General features: G+C 40.9%; 1 long non-coding RNA gene across 2 annotated transcripts; it reads left to right on the forward strand.

Annotated features, from left to right (window-relative positions):
• The first annotated feature begins 413 nt into the window (after positions 1-413).
• Positions 414-13,512, forward strand: LOC139082828 (uncharacterized). Of its 2 annotated transcripts, none has more exons than XR_011539093.1 (3): positions 414-526; positions 9,967-10,283; positions 12,275-13,512. It is a non-coding gene; the product is annotated as an uncharacterized lncRNA (long non-coding RNA). The 2 variants fall into 2 exon arrangements; XR_011539094.1 differs by having other exon boundaries at positions 425-526; positions 9,967-10,286.
• The last annotated feature ends 3,643 nt before the right edge of the window (positions 13,513-17,155 follow it).

Below are 17,155 nucleotides of genomic sequence, written 5' to 3' on the forward strand. Positions count from 1 at the left end.
TTCAGATGAGTGAAAATGTTTGCACTTTTTTCCAGTATTTGCCATTCCTAACCCTACCATTAGCTGATTGTACAGGGGCTGCCAGCTAGAACCCACTTTGCATGTCCAATCCCTTATCCTCTCTCCCATAGTGGCTGGCATTCTTTCTCTCTGATACTCATGTGCAAAATAAACTCACTGTCTCATTGACTTTGTGCCACTCTTGTTCCCAGATTCAAAGCTGGCTCCTTCCTAACTGTTGAACGGTAGAACTTCAATTACAAAAATAAGACAAGCCTGAGCAAGCATATAAGACAGAGAGAAGTGTCTTTAAGAGATTTACTTTAAAAAAAAACAAAACTAGTAAGGCAGCCAATAAGCAAATGCCCCCAGGGATATTGACTTACTGTGTAGTTATTTAAAGAAGGAAATTCGTGTGCAAATTGCCCAAGACGTCTTTCTCCAGCTCCTGTTGTGTGGCTTGGCTGTCCACTACCTCATTCCCATCAGCAGACAAAGGCTGGGAGAGAAAGAAACCTCCGTGACTGTAAGTGATTCCCCAGGCCCCTGGCCTCTGCCACCTGTCACCGAGCCTGCTGACGCACCTCCACTGTCACATTGGCAGCGCTCCACGCAGCCTCCTGTCCCACATTTCTTAAGAGACACAAATGGCATTTACTTTACTGACCACAAGACAGCACTGGGAGCTGGGGGTGGGGTGGAGTGGTTCCATCCAATAATGCTTCCTGGGCCAGAGAGGCTAAAACAACATAAAGCAAAGCTCTGGCCTTCCAGAGGAATGTTGGGGGGAAAATATTGCTGCAGCGCCCGCTGCAGTGACTACAGCATAATTTCCTGGAACACGATGTCGTCGTGAGATTTCCCATGGCAGACCTGGAGTTACTGGTGTGCTTATTAGAAAAATATGAGGATGCCAAGACAAATTAAGTCCTGGCACTTACATCTATGGAGATGGAAGCACTTTACAAATTTTGATGCTCTATTGCCTTTCTTTCTTTTTCCTTTCTTCTTCCTTCTTCTGTGTCCTCATTTCCCCCACTCAACTGTACCTCTCCTCATTTGCTAAGTAGTCATTGAACCTCCACCGTGAATTTTCACAACATATTAAACTAGGTACTTTGAGAAACATAAATATGTGCATTGAGGTGACAAGAATGCAGTGCATGGATCCAGCCGCCTCCCTCTCTAAGAACAACCTGCCTCATCTTACTCCTTGTTTGCTCAACAATCCATGTTGAGTGCACTGTTCTTAGTGATTGTAAGCATAACATTCTCCCCGCCCCTATCATCTCCTGGAGGAACAGATACTTGGAAAATTAGGGAGAACCTGGAGAAATGCCTGCTACAAAGTGGTACATACAAAGCGCTAAGATCATTGCAGCTAGTTTTGAGTCACAAAGTGCTTTCACTAGTTTAGTGCATTATATAATATAATCTTTACAACAACCCTCAGACGTAGGCAGGGGAAGAACATTATTCGTTTTTTGGTCTATCTGCCCCTCCAGGACTGGGAGCTCCCCGTGGGAGGGACTTTGTTATGGAGTCAGAAAATCCCATAGTTGAAGGAACTATAGAAGAAAGACATCCAGCTCAGCACCTGCCTTATACATGCAAGGAAGCCGAGGTAGGAAGACAGCATGAGGTAGTGACAAAAGCAGGGAATTTTACCTGGCCAGCTGGGTTCCTGTCCCAGCTCTCAGCCATATGCTAGACACGTGATTTTGCACATGATCTCATTATGCCTTGACATCCTCTTTTGTAAAATGGAATTGACACTATTTCTCTGCCCATCTTAGTGGGCCGTTATGAACATTAAATAAGGTAATGGATGTGAAAACACTTTGTGAAACATTAAACACTATTACGAATATGGTAGTTCTTTGTCCTTCTCTCTCTTAAAGCCTGTGTAACTCTATAACTAACTTACACTTAGTTTAAAATGTGGTTGTGTGGGATCAGAGGGTGAGCTCATTGGAGGCAGGGGACAAATTGTACTGACGTTTGTATCACCAGCAGTTAGTACAGTGCCTGATAAAATTTGCTTTAAACATATTTGTTAAACAATGATTACTGGGTGGGTGGATAAAATGTAAATACATCTTGCATGAGGGCAGTTTTGAATGTCTCTAGAGTTATTTCAGGGATAACTCATGAACATGTCCTCTAAGGAATTTCTCTTCCATCTCTAATTCAGTTCCTATGATATGACTACATCAGGGCAAGACAATCACCGTGTCCCCACTTCAGCAGAAAGATCACTAGTGTTTCCTACCATAGTGTTAGCGAGGGTGAGAGTGAAGACTTGCCACTCTGAGACCTCACTCTCAAGAGGGCATTTTCCATTTTCCTTTTGTAAATTCCATTCCAATTATGTTGAGTGTTGACCAAAGACCTGAGGCTGGTGTCCTGTAGGCAGTGCCACTGGGATGGATTGACAGTCATGGGAATGGAGCCACGGGGTCTCCAAGAGGTAACAGAGCCACTGAGACAGTCTCTGCTCCAGGTTACGGATCCACTGTTGAGCACACATCCCTGCTCACATCCAGATGCAGATCTACTGGGAATTCTAGCTACTCCTATGAGACGCTCCCCGGAAATGATGTGCTCATCCTCATTAGCTACTTGATTAAATTAATTCAGAAGTGTTTGTCTGTGAAGCGTTTGCTCTGTCCTGTGCTTTAATTACTGATGTAGAAGTTCATCATGAGAGTGAATGCCCTCAGGGAGGGTGTGTGAGTAAACTGGAGTGACAGAGGAAACTTACAGTTGGTAATTGGGGTGAGGAAGAGGAAGTAGAAAAGGGAAAAGAGAGAAAGTGAGAGAAGGAGAGTGAGGGAGTGACAGTGGGAAAGGGACATATCCAATGGGTCATCAAAAAGAACTCTGCTGAAAGACTATTAGATGTGGCAATAAAGAGGTCATTAGTAAGATGTGGGAGAAAAGGTTCAGCTGTGTAGTGAGTCAGAAGAAAGCTAGGGAAGATATAGCTGCCCAGGAAAGTGACGCTGTGCTGGCAGTTCATGTATTCAAGGATGTGGATAGGAAAGAATTATTAATCTGTGATGAGGAAAGGTATAAGGATCAAATAAAGATCTTTTCAATTTGAGCAAATCTCAGCACACTTGATGATAGGAGGAAAAGAGTCAGAAGGGAGGATGTGAAATAATTAAATATCTCTGCCCCTGATTCCTGGCACAGATCTCCTAAAATCCTTGTAATTTCCTAAGTGATAAGAACACTAGGAACATCTTTTGTTTTAATATTTGGTCTTTGAGCCCAGTTCCTGACACAGAGCTCCTAAATCCCTTGGAATTTCCTGGGTGATAGGACTGTCTTTTGTTCTAATGAGGCAACTCTTCGTTGGCTTGTGGAGAGCTTCAGGATGGAGGCGGTCACCAGAAAGACCAAACCATGATAAGAATCTTGGAACATTCCACTCCATCTCCCAACCTCCAGGAAGGGAAGAGGGACTAGAGACCAGGTTAATGATCTATCATGCCTATGTGATGAAGCCTCCATAAAAATCCCAAAAGTACGGAGTCCAGAGAGCTTCCAGGCTGGTGGAAGTGCTAGGAGAGTGGTGTGCCCCTTCCCATTCACCTTGCCCCATGTATCTCTTCACTGGCTGTTCATCTGTATCCATTATTATATTCTTTGGAATAAACTAGGAAACATAAGTAAGCACTCGCCTGAATTCTGTGACCTATTTTAGCAAATTATCAAACCCACGTAAGGGGTTGTGGGAATTCCAATTTAAAGGCTGTTGGTCAGAAGTATAGGTGACAACTTGGAACTTGCAATTGGCATCTGAAGTGGAGGAAGTCTTGTGGGACTTAGCCCTTGACTTGTGGGATCTGTGCTATCTCCAGGTAGATAGAGTCAGAATTGAATTGAATTATAGGACACCCAGCTGGTGTTGTAGAAAATTGTTTGATGTGTGGAAAACCCACACATCTGGTGTCAGAAGTATTGTGAATGTGTGAGTAAAGGAAGACGGGAGAGGTTTTCCTAGACAGAAGGGAAGGTTCCAAAGGAGAGAATGACTAGGAGATCAGGATTTACAGGAAAGGAAAGGATGGGATTCATGTCACAGAGGTCAGAAACCTCTTCCTCCTAACCTAAAGGAGTGAAATGAGGGTGCAGATAAAGGGCCAGTGAAGTTACATTATCAAAAGCCAACTCCCCTAAAAGACAACAGAAAAACTTGTTAATCAAGCAAAGCTAGGGGAAAGATACTTACAGAATTTGGATGTCTGAGATCAAATGATTTAAGGTGGGTCTTTTAAGGGGAGATCTGATTGGGACTGAGCAAAATTCATAACATAATAGTTTAGTATTGGTGAGGGTCAAGTCTTGGGTAAGTAAACAGTTGTTTGACAACTGAACTGTTTGCCCAGGTAAACAATGTATTGTCCTGAGAAGAGAGCTGTTGGGCTGGATGAGCAAACTATTTGCCTAGACAAAGCAAATAGGGAAGTTATTTATTGGTTTACAGCTTTTACTTCCTAGACAAGAATTTCCTGGAAAGAATAGTTGTCATGTTGACAAAGATGGTCTTAGGCTCAGTCCTGACATTTAACTTCTGTCAATGCTCAACATTGAAGGCCTCCTTAAGAGTGAGCATGAACCAGAAACACTACAGTAGTGGTTCCAAACTCTGCTGAACATTGGAATCACCTGAAGATAAAAAAAAGTAATGATGTAGGGGGCTGGCCCCGTGGCATAATGGTAAAGTTTGCATGCTCCACTTCGGCGGCCCTGGGTTCATAGGTTTGGATCCCAGGCACGGACCTAGCTCTTCTCCTCAAGCCATGCTGTGGCAGCATCCCACATAAAATAGAGGAAGATTGGCCCAGATGTTAGCTAAGTGACAATCTTCCTCAAGCACAAAGAGGAAGACTGACAACAGATGTTAGCTCAGGTCCAATCTTCCTCACACACACACACACACACACAAATAGTGATGTCTGGTTCCCACCCCTAAACATTCTGATTTAGTTGGTATGTGGTGCAAGTTGGGCAGCAGGACTTCTAAACACCCCCAAGGTGATTTTAAAATGCAAGGCTTGGGAAACACTTCACTAGAGTTAAAGGATAAAAATAGGGATGAAATAATTATTTGAGTGATGCTCTGGGGATTTGAGAAAAGAAGAATCAAAAACTGATAAGCCATAGTATATGACGAGCTGAAATCAGACAGCACTACTCCAGAATAAGCCTGGTCTGTAGCTCCACCACAGAAGAGGTAGAAGGAGGTGATGATGAAGAAATGCCACAGGGGGAAGATCTGGGGCAGAGCTGAGTGTGGCAACCTCAATGGGAGGTTAGATGGAGGGGACTGAGGCCCTGAGCATTCTCTGTGGTGATCAGAGTAGGGAGCATAGACTTGAGCAAAGAGAAGAGCAGACAGCTGGGAGATGTGATGAGAGAGGGAGAAGCCTGAAGTGTGGATTTCAGAAGTGGGGGATTCCATAGGGGTCTTTAGAAGGAGGAGCCCCAGGGTGTGAGGGTGGTGCTTCCCTACTATGTGAAATAAATGTGGAGGCCTGAAGCATCATGGAGAAGAATAGAGTTGTGGAATGATGGAGGATGATGGGTGCCCTGCATGGGGAGAAGAAAGAACACTGTGAAGATGTGTGGAAGTGTCTGTGAGCAGACAGGAGCTACAGTATCTTGGATTTGAAGAGAACATCATGGATAGATGACATGGCATCCAAAAGATAAAATATAATGGAAGACACCTGTATTTTGACAGCCTAGAAATGGTGCCGGGGAATGAGGAAATCCTGCCCAACTCCCTTCACTGCTGAAGAGAAGAAGGGGTCTATGAGGAGGTGAGGACTGCCTGGGAAAGTGCAGCAGGGGACCCAGGAGACTGAGAGCCAGATTAACCATAGGACCAAGAGAGGGAGGGAAAGAAAAGCCTTTGGTTAGAATTAAGGCTTGTCTCTACAAAGCAGCAGTTTCACAGAACACAAAGCACATGGGAGGTGGTGGGAAGGACATGGGTGGGAAGATGTGTGTGAAGTTGGGAGGAGAATTGTAGGAGACAGTGGAGTGAGAGCAGAGAGTCAGAATGCTGGTTGTGGAGAGGAAGGAGCAGGCACAGGACAGCACTGGGCTGACAGCTGCCTTCTCTTCAGGCCAGGAGATCAGTGAACTCAGGCAAGACTGAAGGCATCACCAGGAGCTATCTAGATATTTTTTTATTTCTTAAAAAATTATTTAATTTTCAATAGGCTATCAAGAAGGGTATTAAAAGGGATATAGTCAAAAACCTCCCTTCTACTTCTGCCCGTTAGTCCAGCTCCCACCTCTCCAATAGCTAACCGTTATTATTAGTTTCTCACCTGACATTCGCAGAGTAAAGGTTGTATACACATATGTAAGCATTGATGAGTACCTGTTCCCCCTTCTATTTATATACTAATGGCATATTATCAGGGCAGCCATTGTTGCACAACTCTAGGGGCTGCCATTTACATAGAATACAATGTGAACAGTACCCCTGGAGTTGTTCAACATGGAAGAATTCCATGATATATACAGTTTTTTCATCCAGCAGTATGTCTTGGATATCTTTCCACATCAGTCCTGAAAACAAATATTTATCCCTTTCTACAGCCACTACTATGTGTTGGTGTGGCTGTACCATAATTTCTTAAACGTTCTACCATGACATTTTGGTCATTCCTAAATTATTTATATGCTTTATAAACAGTGCTCAGAATTTCATTTTGCACATGTCCAAGTACATAAATAAATTGCTCAAACTGTAGTTACTGGTCAAAGGGTTTCTGCTAGAAGTAGATAGGCAAATGTTTTCTGTAAAGGGACAACTAGTAAATATTTTAGGTTTTACAGGCCATATGGTCTCTATCTCAATCTTAACTCTGCCACTGTAGTTGTGAAAGCAGCCATAGAAAATACAGAAATGAATGAGCATAGTTGCGTTCCAATGAAACTTTACTTACGGACACTGGAATTTGAATTTCAAATCATTTTTATGTGTTATGAAATACCATTGTTCTCTTGATTTTTGCTTCAACCATTTTAAAATGTAAAAACCATTCTTATCTCATGAGCTATACAAAGATAGACAGCTGCCCATGTGCTTTAGTTTGTCCACTTTTGGCTTATGCAGTAGAAATTTTACGAAGTTTTACTGAATTAACCTTCATATAGGTTACATCACTTCATACTTCCAATAGCAATGCATAAGTTGCTATTTTCCCCTCAGCCTACTGTTCTCATGGTTTAAAATGTAAAGAAAATGTAAAGAAAAGAAAAAAGTATGACTCATAATCTCACTCCCAGGAATACTTACTTCTTTTACATTTATGTGTCTATTTTTTCAGACCATTTTCCAGACATTTGTATACAGACATGGTTTTAGAAAAACATGATTCATTCAACAAATATTTATTATGTTATGAGTATTACAAGGGTCATAGGACATATGCCATTTTGTAACTTGCTTTTTTCACTTAACGATGGATCATGGAAATTTTGTTCTTAGCCTGTCAGTTCAGACAGTTGAGTAACAATGTATAAAATACAATTCAACAAGCAATAATACAGTTTATCTCATCCTCTCTGGGCCACTGCATCTGCCTGTTCTGACAGAGATGCTGATCGAACCGGTGACATGGATTGACAGAGTAGTGTTACAAAGCTAGATGGACCCCACCTCTTCGCTCAGCTAAACAGATGGAGCCACTTGCCCAACAAGTATTTATTGAGGACCTATTGTGTACCAGACTCTGTTCCAAACACTGGGAAAGTAACAGGAAAAAGGTTGGGCAAGTTCCTTGATCTCATGCGGCTCAGTGAAGGAGACAGGTAATAAGCAAGAGAATCTCAGAGTGAGATACGCGTTATGAAGAAAACAAAAGCCAGTGATGTGACAGAGATCAGTGGGGAAGGTGCTTTAGGCTGGGTGGACAGAGAAGGTCGACTAGGGAGGAGACACATGAGTTGAGATCTGATTGACAAGAAGGAGCCAGTCACGTAAAGCTCTGGGGAAGAGAATTCTAGGTCAAGGGAATAGCATGTCCAATCGACTTGACTGGATCTAGGAACAGGAAGGGGGAGAGTGAGACTAGAAGAGTGAGAGAATGGTATGGCTAAGGCTGGAGAGGTAGACACTGTCAGTCCATGGAAGCCTTGGCAGGCCAACCCATGGAGTTTGGCCTTTATTTAGAAAGCAATGGGAAGTCACTGGTGGATTGATGTGATCTGATCTACATTTTTAAAGAGATGATTCTATTTCAGTGTTGCCAGGTAAAATACAGGATACTCAGTTAAATTTGAATTTCGGGTAAACAATGAATAATTTTTAGTATTAAAAACAATTTTTAATAATATTTTATATAGCTAAAAAATTACTCATTGTTAATCTGAAATTCAGATTTAACTAGGTGTCTTGTATTTTTATTTGCTAAATCTAGCAACCCTATTCTAGCTGTTGCAGAGACATTTGTGAGGGTTGGGGAGATAGGAGCTGAGCAATCCTTAAGAGGCTTTTGAGAAGTCCAGGAAGCTAGAGTAGTGGCCCTGGAAACCGAGGAAAGTGGGTGGATACAGAATCTATTTTGGAGATAGAGCCAAAAGGCCTTACTGACAGATTGCTGTGGGGTAGGAAGGAAGGTGAGGCATCGAGGATGACTCCCAGGTTTTTGATACCTAGGTGGATAATTGCAGAGAGATTGTGATTTTCCCTGTGTTTGTTCTACAAAGTCTGCAGATAATAGAGTAAATGAGGAAACAAAATAAGAAGCAAAGTGGTTTGAAGCAAGAGTAAGGAACTTCTTTGTTAATTGAGAACCACGAACCCTCCTTCTCCGTCTCCCCAAATCAACTGAGATCAATACACTTAAAGCCAGCTCATTTATCCTCTTTGTTTCTTAGAAAGACAGCATTAAAATTTCTACTTGGATTAAGACAAAGAAGGAACATAAAATGTTATTCAATAAGTAGAATGAGTGCTAATTATATTTTGGCTCCATCAAAGCGACAGTTTCCTGCTATAAGTACAGCAAGGAGTAAATGATAGTGAGGAGAAAGGTGTGTGTGGAGTAGAAAGAACCAAGGCAGGGTGGAGAGATGCTAAAAGGAACAAGATGACAGCAGAATAGATGAGCGAGTCAATTGGGTTGGCTTCTAAACTGCCTAGTGGAACATTTTCAGTTGGTTAATCCTAAAGTATCTAAATCAGAGGCTTAAATCAGCTCACAATAGCAGTTTACTAATCTAAGGAGTAGGAAAGAAGGACTGTTTCTTGAGCCCTTACTAGATACCAAGTGCTTTACATACGTTTTCTCAATTTTCGTAACAACCTGTGGTTTATAGGTATGTTTATTCCTGTTTTACAGAAGTTGGTAATTTGCCCAAGGACACAGAGTAAATGGTTATTAGACTCAGATTTGAAGGCAGGTCTGTCAACTGGCTGAATCTCAAGCATGTGGTCTTTCCACTACTCCATCTTCCTTCACATGGTTTAAAGAGTTTGAATAATAATTATAAGAATTTCTTTGTTGGCTCTTTTCTCTTTTACAGATTCTCTAATTCCAGAGACAGCCATTCTTTTTTTTTTTTTCTTGTCTCATTGAATGTAATTAAGGACATTGTATGCAGCAGAGAAGTAAATATTTCAAAATGGTTTTTTTTTTCAAACAAAAATCTGCCTACAGATTGTGGCTGTTGCTAAGTGGGAGTAGTAGATTCATCTTAGAGGAAAACACCTCTTTTTGTTAAAAAAAAGCTTTAAAGAAATTGTTGGTTGTCTAAGATAGGGTGTAGGCTAATTTGAAATGGGGAAAATTGTTAGAAAACTTTAACTTTGGCTTAATAAAGTAAAAAAGAGTCTTCCTTAAGCAGAGAGTTGTGGGTTGGGTTTCCAGGGAAGTGATTTTTGTTTTTGTTGCTAGTTTGCTTTAATTTATGGATTTTCATTTTCCTCTGCAGAGTTTGGGACCTGGGATTTGGGAGAAGAGCAAAGATGTGAGTGAAACAATAGTTCCAGCGACCAGCCAGAACCCAAGGAGAAACGGAGAAGAAAGGAGTCATTGTGAAATGGAATCGCTCAAGAGGACCATGATATTTGAGAGCTTCATGTTTTTCTCTGGTGCTTTGTAATTCTCTTTGCTATCTTCATCTTTAGGAAACTGATTAACCACTGCAATTTAGGTTGTGTTAGCAATGCCTTAGGAAATGAAGGAGGAACAATCTTCTTGGAGCAAAGCCAGGAGAGAGAAGCAGAAGCCTTCAGAAGCTGTTACAAGGTGGTAAGAAATCACTCTCTAGAGTCCTCTGCTGAAATACTCTGAAAGAGAAAGGATTTCCTGCCGTTGTGCAGGATGAGGGTTTGAGTAATTTAATTTAGTTATCAAAGGAAGGCTGGAAGATGGGGGGTGATCAGATTATAGCACGTCTGGGAAAATTCTCTTAGCACTATGTGTCCAAGGCAGGAAATTAGATACAAGATAAAATCCAAGAAGGTCCTGTGGTTGGGTTTCTCCCACAGAAAGAAGAGAAAATCCCTGCATCCCTAGTTATGCAAATACTATGCAAATTAGGGCAATTACATATTTGCTCAGAAACTTTCAGTTACCTCATTTTGGCTTTAAGAGGAGTTGGGACACCGAAAGGGAATGTTTGTCAACAGTCCGGAGTTGTTAGATTTCTTTCAGGGGAAAGAAAAGGGTAAATTTCTTATCAAACAAATGCCAAATTTTAAACAAGTTTTTCAAATGCCTTAATGTCTCTCTTCCACAAAGCATACCAAGAAATAGTTATGAAATGATCAGAATGTGAGGCACAAATGGGAAATTCTTTTCTCTCCCATTCATTTTACTGTATGGTACTTTTTCTCCTTTTCCTGGCTCAACAATGTGAAAAAAGGGCTTAAATTTTTCCCTGAAGAGGATTTCTGCTATCATTTCTAGCCGTTTCTCTAAGTCTGAGCTTCAAGTCTGCCACTTAGGAATGCTGTAGAATGCCCATCTGATGTGACGATGTGTGAGGCTGACAGCAACAAACAAACGAACCAGCTGCTTCCATAGCTGGATCTGTGACACACCCAGTGGTGCCCAGGCAGGACGGCAGAGACACACCTAAAAAAAGGTGGATGTCACTGCCCCAGGGGGCTTGGAAAGGAATCAGAACCACTGCCTCTCCAAAGACAATCTAAAATTGGGCAAAATCTGCCTTAGATCTAATTAAAAATCTTTTCTGAACATTAGCTGACCCGATTAGGAGTTAGGCATCCCTCCTTCTCTCAGCAGAAGACTCTAGAATACATCTTCCAGCGACAGGGATATTTTGCCATTTTAGAGTAGGACATTCTCATAAAGGACACCTATTCTGCTGCCCACAGTCCTCCCAAAAACTACGAGAAAAGGGTCACAGTCAGAACAAACTTAGACGTTGGCCTTCAGTTTCAAAGCATGGTCCTAATAAGGCAACAATTCCAAGACCTGGATTAAGCTAACTAAACTGAGTTAACCAGATTTTTCTGAGTGTCTCCCTACTTCTATTAAAGGCAACACCATCACACCAGCTGCTGGCTTCAAAACCTTCGTATCATCTGTGTCTTCCTTCCCTCTCCTCTTTGCTCTGTCTCTCTGTTTCTCTGGCTCTGCTTCTGTCTAATCTCTTGCTCCTTCTCTGGTCCCTAATCCCTTTTCAACATCTGTCTTTCAACCTTGCTCTTTCCCTTCTTCATTCCTACCCCTGCAACCATCTCAGGTCAAGTGCTATCAGATCTACCCCTGCAGTCTCTCAAATCTTCCCTCTACCTCCACCCCCAGCCCTAGTTCCAGGTCCGGGTATTTCCTTACCCTTCCTGTGCACAATAAAGCTGGTGTTCTTGGCTCACATTTGTAGATTATATTAAATTTCTATTGCACAGAGCTACTCTGGAGCAGTGGTTTTCCAGAGCAGCAGCAGCAGCAGCACCAGAGAACTCCTTAGAAATGCAAATCCTCTGGCCCTACTCCAGACCTACTAGTGAGAAACGCTGGTAGGGCCCAGCAATCTGTATTTAACAAGCTCTCCAGGTGATCCTGATTCACACTGAAGTCTGAGTGCCACTGCTGAGGAATGTAATCTCCAAAAGATGGAAAATGAGATCTGGAGCACAATAGGATTTCCATAAATTTTGTTTAATGATTTAATCTCGATGGTACCTTTTAAGCTCAAAATTCTTCTGTAAGTCTGTCAGTCAATCAATGAGTAATAAAGTAAATAATAATATTTGCTCCTAACTGTGCAGAAACAGCTTGCCGACAACTTCGAAAGTTGCTACTACCAGGCAGGAAGAATTGCAAGTCATTATCAGGACATCTTTAAAAATTCCCAGAGGAAATGTAATGAATATAATAGATATGCCAGAAGCAAGAGACAGTCAGACATGAAATCAATGTAGAGAAAAATAAAAACATGCTAATTTATAATATAAAACAGCTCCGGGTGCTAAACCAGGCTGACTGTCCAAGATGCTTTGCAGTGGAGAAACTGGAGCTGAACACCTGCCTCCTCCCATACTTGTGCCTTGTTGGACAAAGATGGCCACAGCCTCAGTCCCTCTTGGACAGCCACCAACATGTCTTGATCACCTGGGATTTCTCTGGTACAGCTCTCAAGAGCCTGTAGTCCTTGCATATCTCAAACTGACCTGTTTAGGCATCCTGAAATTCACCACAAGAGTTTATCCCTCATAGCACGACATGCCATTATAAAGATTCATTAATTCATGACTGTGCTTGAAGAACACTACCATAAAATATGCCAGTCACATGACAAAGCATATCTTACAGAAGTGCAAGTGATGATTAGAATGGAGCAGGAGGAAAACTGTTACAGCCAACTTGCTTTGGACACCCTCTAAGTGAAATAATGTTCACCCAGCAGTCTCTTAGGAACTGATACTATGCTTAACATATTTTGTGGTTTTATAAATATCATCTGCGTACTTATTAAATGTAATTCATGCCAATTTAAAAAAAAATTAAACAATACAGAAGTGGATAAAGTAGGATGAGAAAGTTCTCTTCCCTGATTCAATTCCATCCCTAAACTATTCTGGATTTGAAAATACAGATATTGATATTGATACATACAAGTAGATATACTTTTTACATGAGATCATATGTGCATCCAATTTTGTAACTTGCCTTTTTCACTCATCAGTATATTGCGGACACTTTCAATGTCACATGTGTAGATTTTCCTTTTTCCATTTAATAGTTGCACAGGATTCTATTGTATGAATAGTTTATTTAACCATAGTTTATTTTAACAGTAGTATCTGAAACATAGAAAGCTCTCAACAAATGTTTGCTATTATTACTTATATTCATACAAATTTTTCCATATCTCCTTATTTATACTTTCTCATTCCTAAAATTATTTATTTGTATTTTCTCTTCTTATTTTAATGTAAAAATTTCCAGAAATACGTATATTTTAAAGAATAAACTCTGGCTTTTATTTATCAAGCCAACATTTTAATTTTTGTCTTTATTACTATGTTCTATTTTCTTTGGTTTAATTTTGATGTTCTTAGTGCCTCCCTAGTGCAGTAGGCAGGACTTCAGTCTGTAATTTTGATGCTCTTCTTGTACCTTCTTAAGTATATAGTTATGTTTATTTTTTCTCCTGTTTTCTAAAAAGGCATTCTAAAACCGTCTAAGGAAAGTATTTGAATGTGGCTTTGGCTGCATCCCTGTGTTTTAATACATAGTAGCCTCACTATCAGTTTATTTAAATAAATCTTAATTTCAGTTTTGAGTTTCTTTTAATTCAAGAATTATTTAGAATAGCGTTTTTATATTTCCAAATATAAATATTTTTTATTGTTATTGCTAAGTTCGAGTTTTATTGCATTGTGTTTGGGGAATGTGGACCATATGCTTTCTATTTTTAAGAAACCTCTGAGATTTTCTTTGTCATAGAAGGGGCATTTCTTCTACCACATGTGTTTTCATTGTGCTGATGAGATATAATGCAACCCATTAATCAGAGAACATGATGCAGTACACGCTGCTGTTATTTATAATGAGTTTGCCATCTGGAAGAGGCTCTGTGCATACAGGAAATGAACCATTGCTTGCTCCATGCTGGAATGCACACCTCCTTTGCTAGGTGAGTTGCTCAGCTAGAATCATAATCCAATGTTTACTGTTAATGTTCGCAAACTGTGATACCAGCAAACTGCAAGGTCAATAACAAAGATGATAGCTGTGACTGAGAAATTCCCACTGTGTAAACTGAAGGGCAAATGAGAACATGCCATGCTTTTTGGGCCAATTTTGATCAACCAAATTATTACTTTTTGCTAGCAGTGATATCCTCAGCTGATCACCCTGCCTTATATCCTAGAGCTGTATGCCAATATAGTAGCCACTAGACATATATGGCTATTTAAATTTAAATTAATTAAAATTAAATAAAATTCAAAATTCAGTTCCTCAATTGCACTAGGCACCGTGTTCAACAGCCATATGTGCCTAGTGGTTGTTGTATTAGACAATGCAGCTATAAAATATTTCCATTGTGACAAAATTTTCTATTAGATAGCACAGCTCTAGAGGTAAAAATAGATAGTATGATGGCCTTTTCATGTGTCCACTTGGCTAGGCTACAGTCCTCAGCTGTTCAATCAAATACTAACCTAGGGGTTGCTATGAAGGTATTTAGTAGATGTGATTAAAATCCATAATCAGTTGACTTTTGCTAAGGGAGATTATCCTAGATATTTTGGGTGGGCTGATACAATCAGTAGGAAAGCCTTAAGAATAGAACTGAGGTTTGCTTGATTAAGAAGAAATTCTTCCTGTGGATGTTTCAGCCCATGCCCGAGAGTTCCTACTAGCCCTTCCCCATGGCCTGCCCTACAGATTTTGGAGTTGTTCTACATATATAAATACATATAAAATCTCCTATTGAATCTGCTTCTCTGGTTGAACCCTGACTAACACAGATGGGAACTCTCTCATCTGCACAATCTAAAACTACATACAGACCTGCCCCCAAATCATCTTCACCTGTTCTCCTGTCTCAAAACACAGGAAATATCCTTCGTCCTTTATCAGCCTGTCTTTGCACAGTACTCTGAGTCCCACCTCCTCTCACCTTCTCAGCGGCCTTGCTCCATCAGTTCTCCCTTCCCTCTTCTGTGTCTTCATCTTTCCTTTTCTACTGGATCCTTCCCGCCGTGCTCTAGTATGAGTCGAAAGCTCGCATACAGGTAGGTGGTTTATCTAGCAGTGATCCTAGCACGGGGAAGAGAGGCAAAAGAGGGAAAGAAGTAAAGCCAATACATAGATGCAGATTTTCTTTTACCACCTTTAAAGGCACCTGATGTTCGTCCAATGGGTTCTTCTGAATAAACTTATGAAGTGTCTCAAAATCATCCACCCGAAGGAGGAAAGGTGAAAGTGTTTATCCATCAGCTCCCATTGCCCTCTCATCAAGGTTCGTCTTTGGATGTTATCTCCCCTGGTTTCTGAGTGGTACAGGCATGAGTGCTCAAAAAGTTCCCTCAGGTGTTCCCAGCCACAAAGCAAGGAAGCCCCAAAGTAGGGAAGTGCCCAAGGTAGGCACTGTCAAGTTAAACCTTTGGGAAGCTAATTGACTGCTGATCAGAGCTTATCAAGGCAGTGGCTGGCGTAAAAAGTGGAGCCAAGATTTAAAGTGACATACAAGAGGTGTCTAATACAGTCCCTCTCCTTATGCTAACTTATCTTCCCATGTTCCCTCATAGTCACACTTCTTGGAAGACTTGTGTGCATATGTTACCTCCAGTCCTTCATCTTCTATTCACAATTAATTACCGTAAACTAGCTTTGTCCCTCCTTTCTCTCCCAAACTATATTCTCAAGGTCATAATGATCTTCATGTTGCCAAATCAATGGACCTTTCTCAGGCTTATTTTACTCAATATCTCAGCATCATTCAACACAGTTAGCAACCACTTTCTTCTCAAAACATTCTCTTCTCTTGACTTTAATGGCACCACACTTCTAGGATTTTCTCCTAGACTCTCCTTCTCAGTGTCCTTTTCTGGCTCTTCCTTTTCTAATGTTGAATGTCCGCAGGGTTTCATCCTGGGGCCTTTTCTCTTCCTACTATATACTCTCCCTCTTGGTTAATTCATTAGTTCTAATGAATTTAAATACACTTTCTGTTCTTTATATTCCCACATTTGCTTATCCAATCTTGATTGCTCTTTCACCTCGAGACCCATAGAACCAACCGTACACAATTACACAGGAATCTTTACATGTCCAAATGGGACTCCTGATCTTTTCTTGAAAATGTCATCTTCTGCCAGCCTGTCCCATTCAGTAAATGGTACCAACATTCACCTAGTTGCTCAAGGCAGAAACCTAGGAGTAATCCTTGATTTCACCTTTCTCTCATCATATCTAACATAACACCAAGTTCTTTTTATTCTACCACTAAAATATCTCTCAAATCCACCCACTTCTCTCCATTTCTACTGCCATTCACTTGTTCAAGCCACCTCTCACTGAAATTCCTGAAAAATCTCTTAATGGTTCTTCCTGCATCCATTCTTGTTCCTATTCCAATCCTTTCTCCTTATAGCAGTCAAGGACATAGACTTATAATGTCAATCAAATCATTTTATTCTCTGGCTCAAAACTCTTCAACAAGGGTCAGCCCCCTGGCCAAGTGGTTAAGTTCGTGCACTCCACTTTGGTGGCCTGAGGTTTCGCAGGTTTGGATTCTGGGCACAGACATGGCACTGCTCGTCAGTCCATGCTGAGGTGGCATCCCACATAGCACAACCAGAGGCACTCACAACTAGAATATACAACTATGTACTAGAGGGCTTTGGGGAGAAGAAAAAAAAAAAAGAAGATTGGCAACAGTTGTTAGCTCTGGTGCCAATCTTTAAAAAAAAAAAAAAACAACTCTTCAACAGATTCCATGGTCTGTGGGTTAACATCTAAGATTAGTAACAATACCTAAAGGGCCTATAATGGCTTGGCCTCCATGTGTTTCTCCAGTCCCATGTTGTACCCCAGTCCCCTTCCCTCATAAGTCCACCCATATCAACCTCCTTTCATTTTCTCATAGATACCAGGCCCTTTTTTGCTATGGGTCTGTTGTACATGCTATTCCTGTA

This window comes from Equus przewalskii, chromosome 4, assembly GCF_037783145.1.
Source record: "Equus przewalskii isolate Varuska chromosome 4, EquPr2, whole genome shotgun sequence".
Taxonomy (NCBI): Eukaryota; Metazoa; Chordata; class Mammalia; order Perissodactyla; family Equidae; genus Equus; species Equus przewalskii.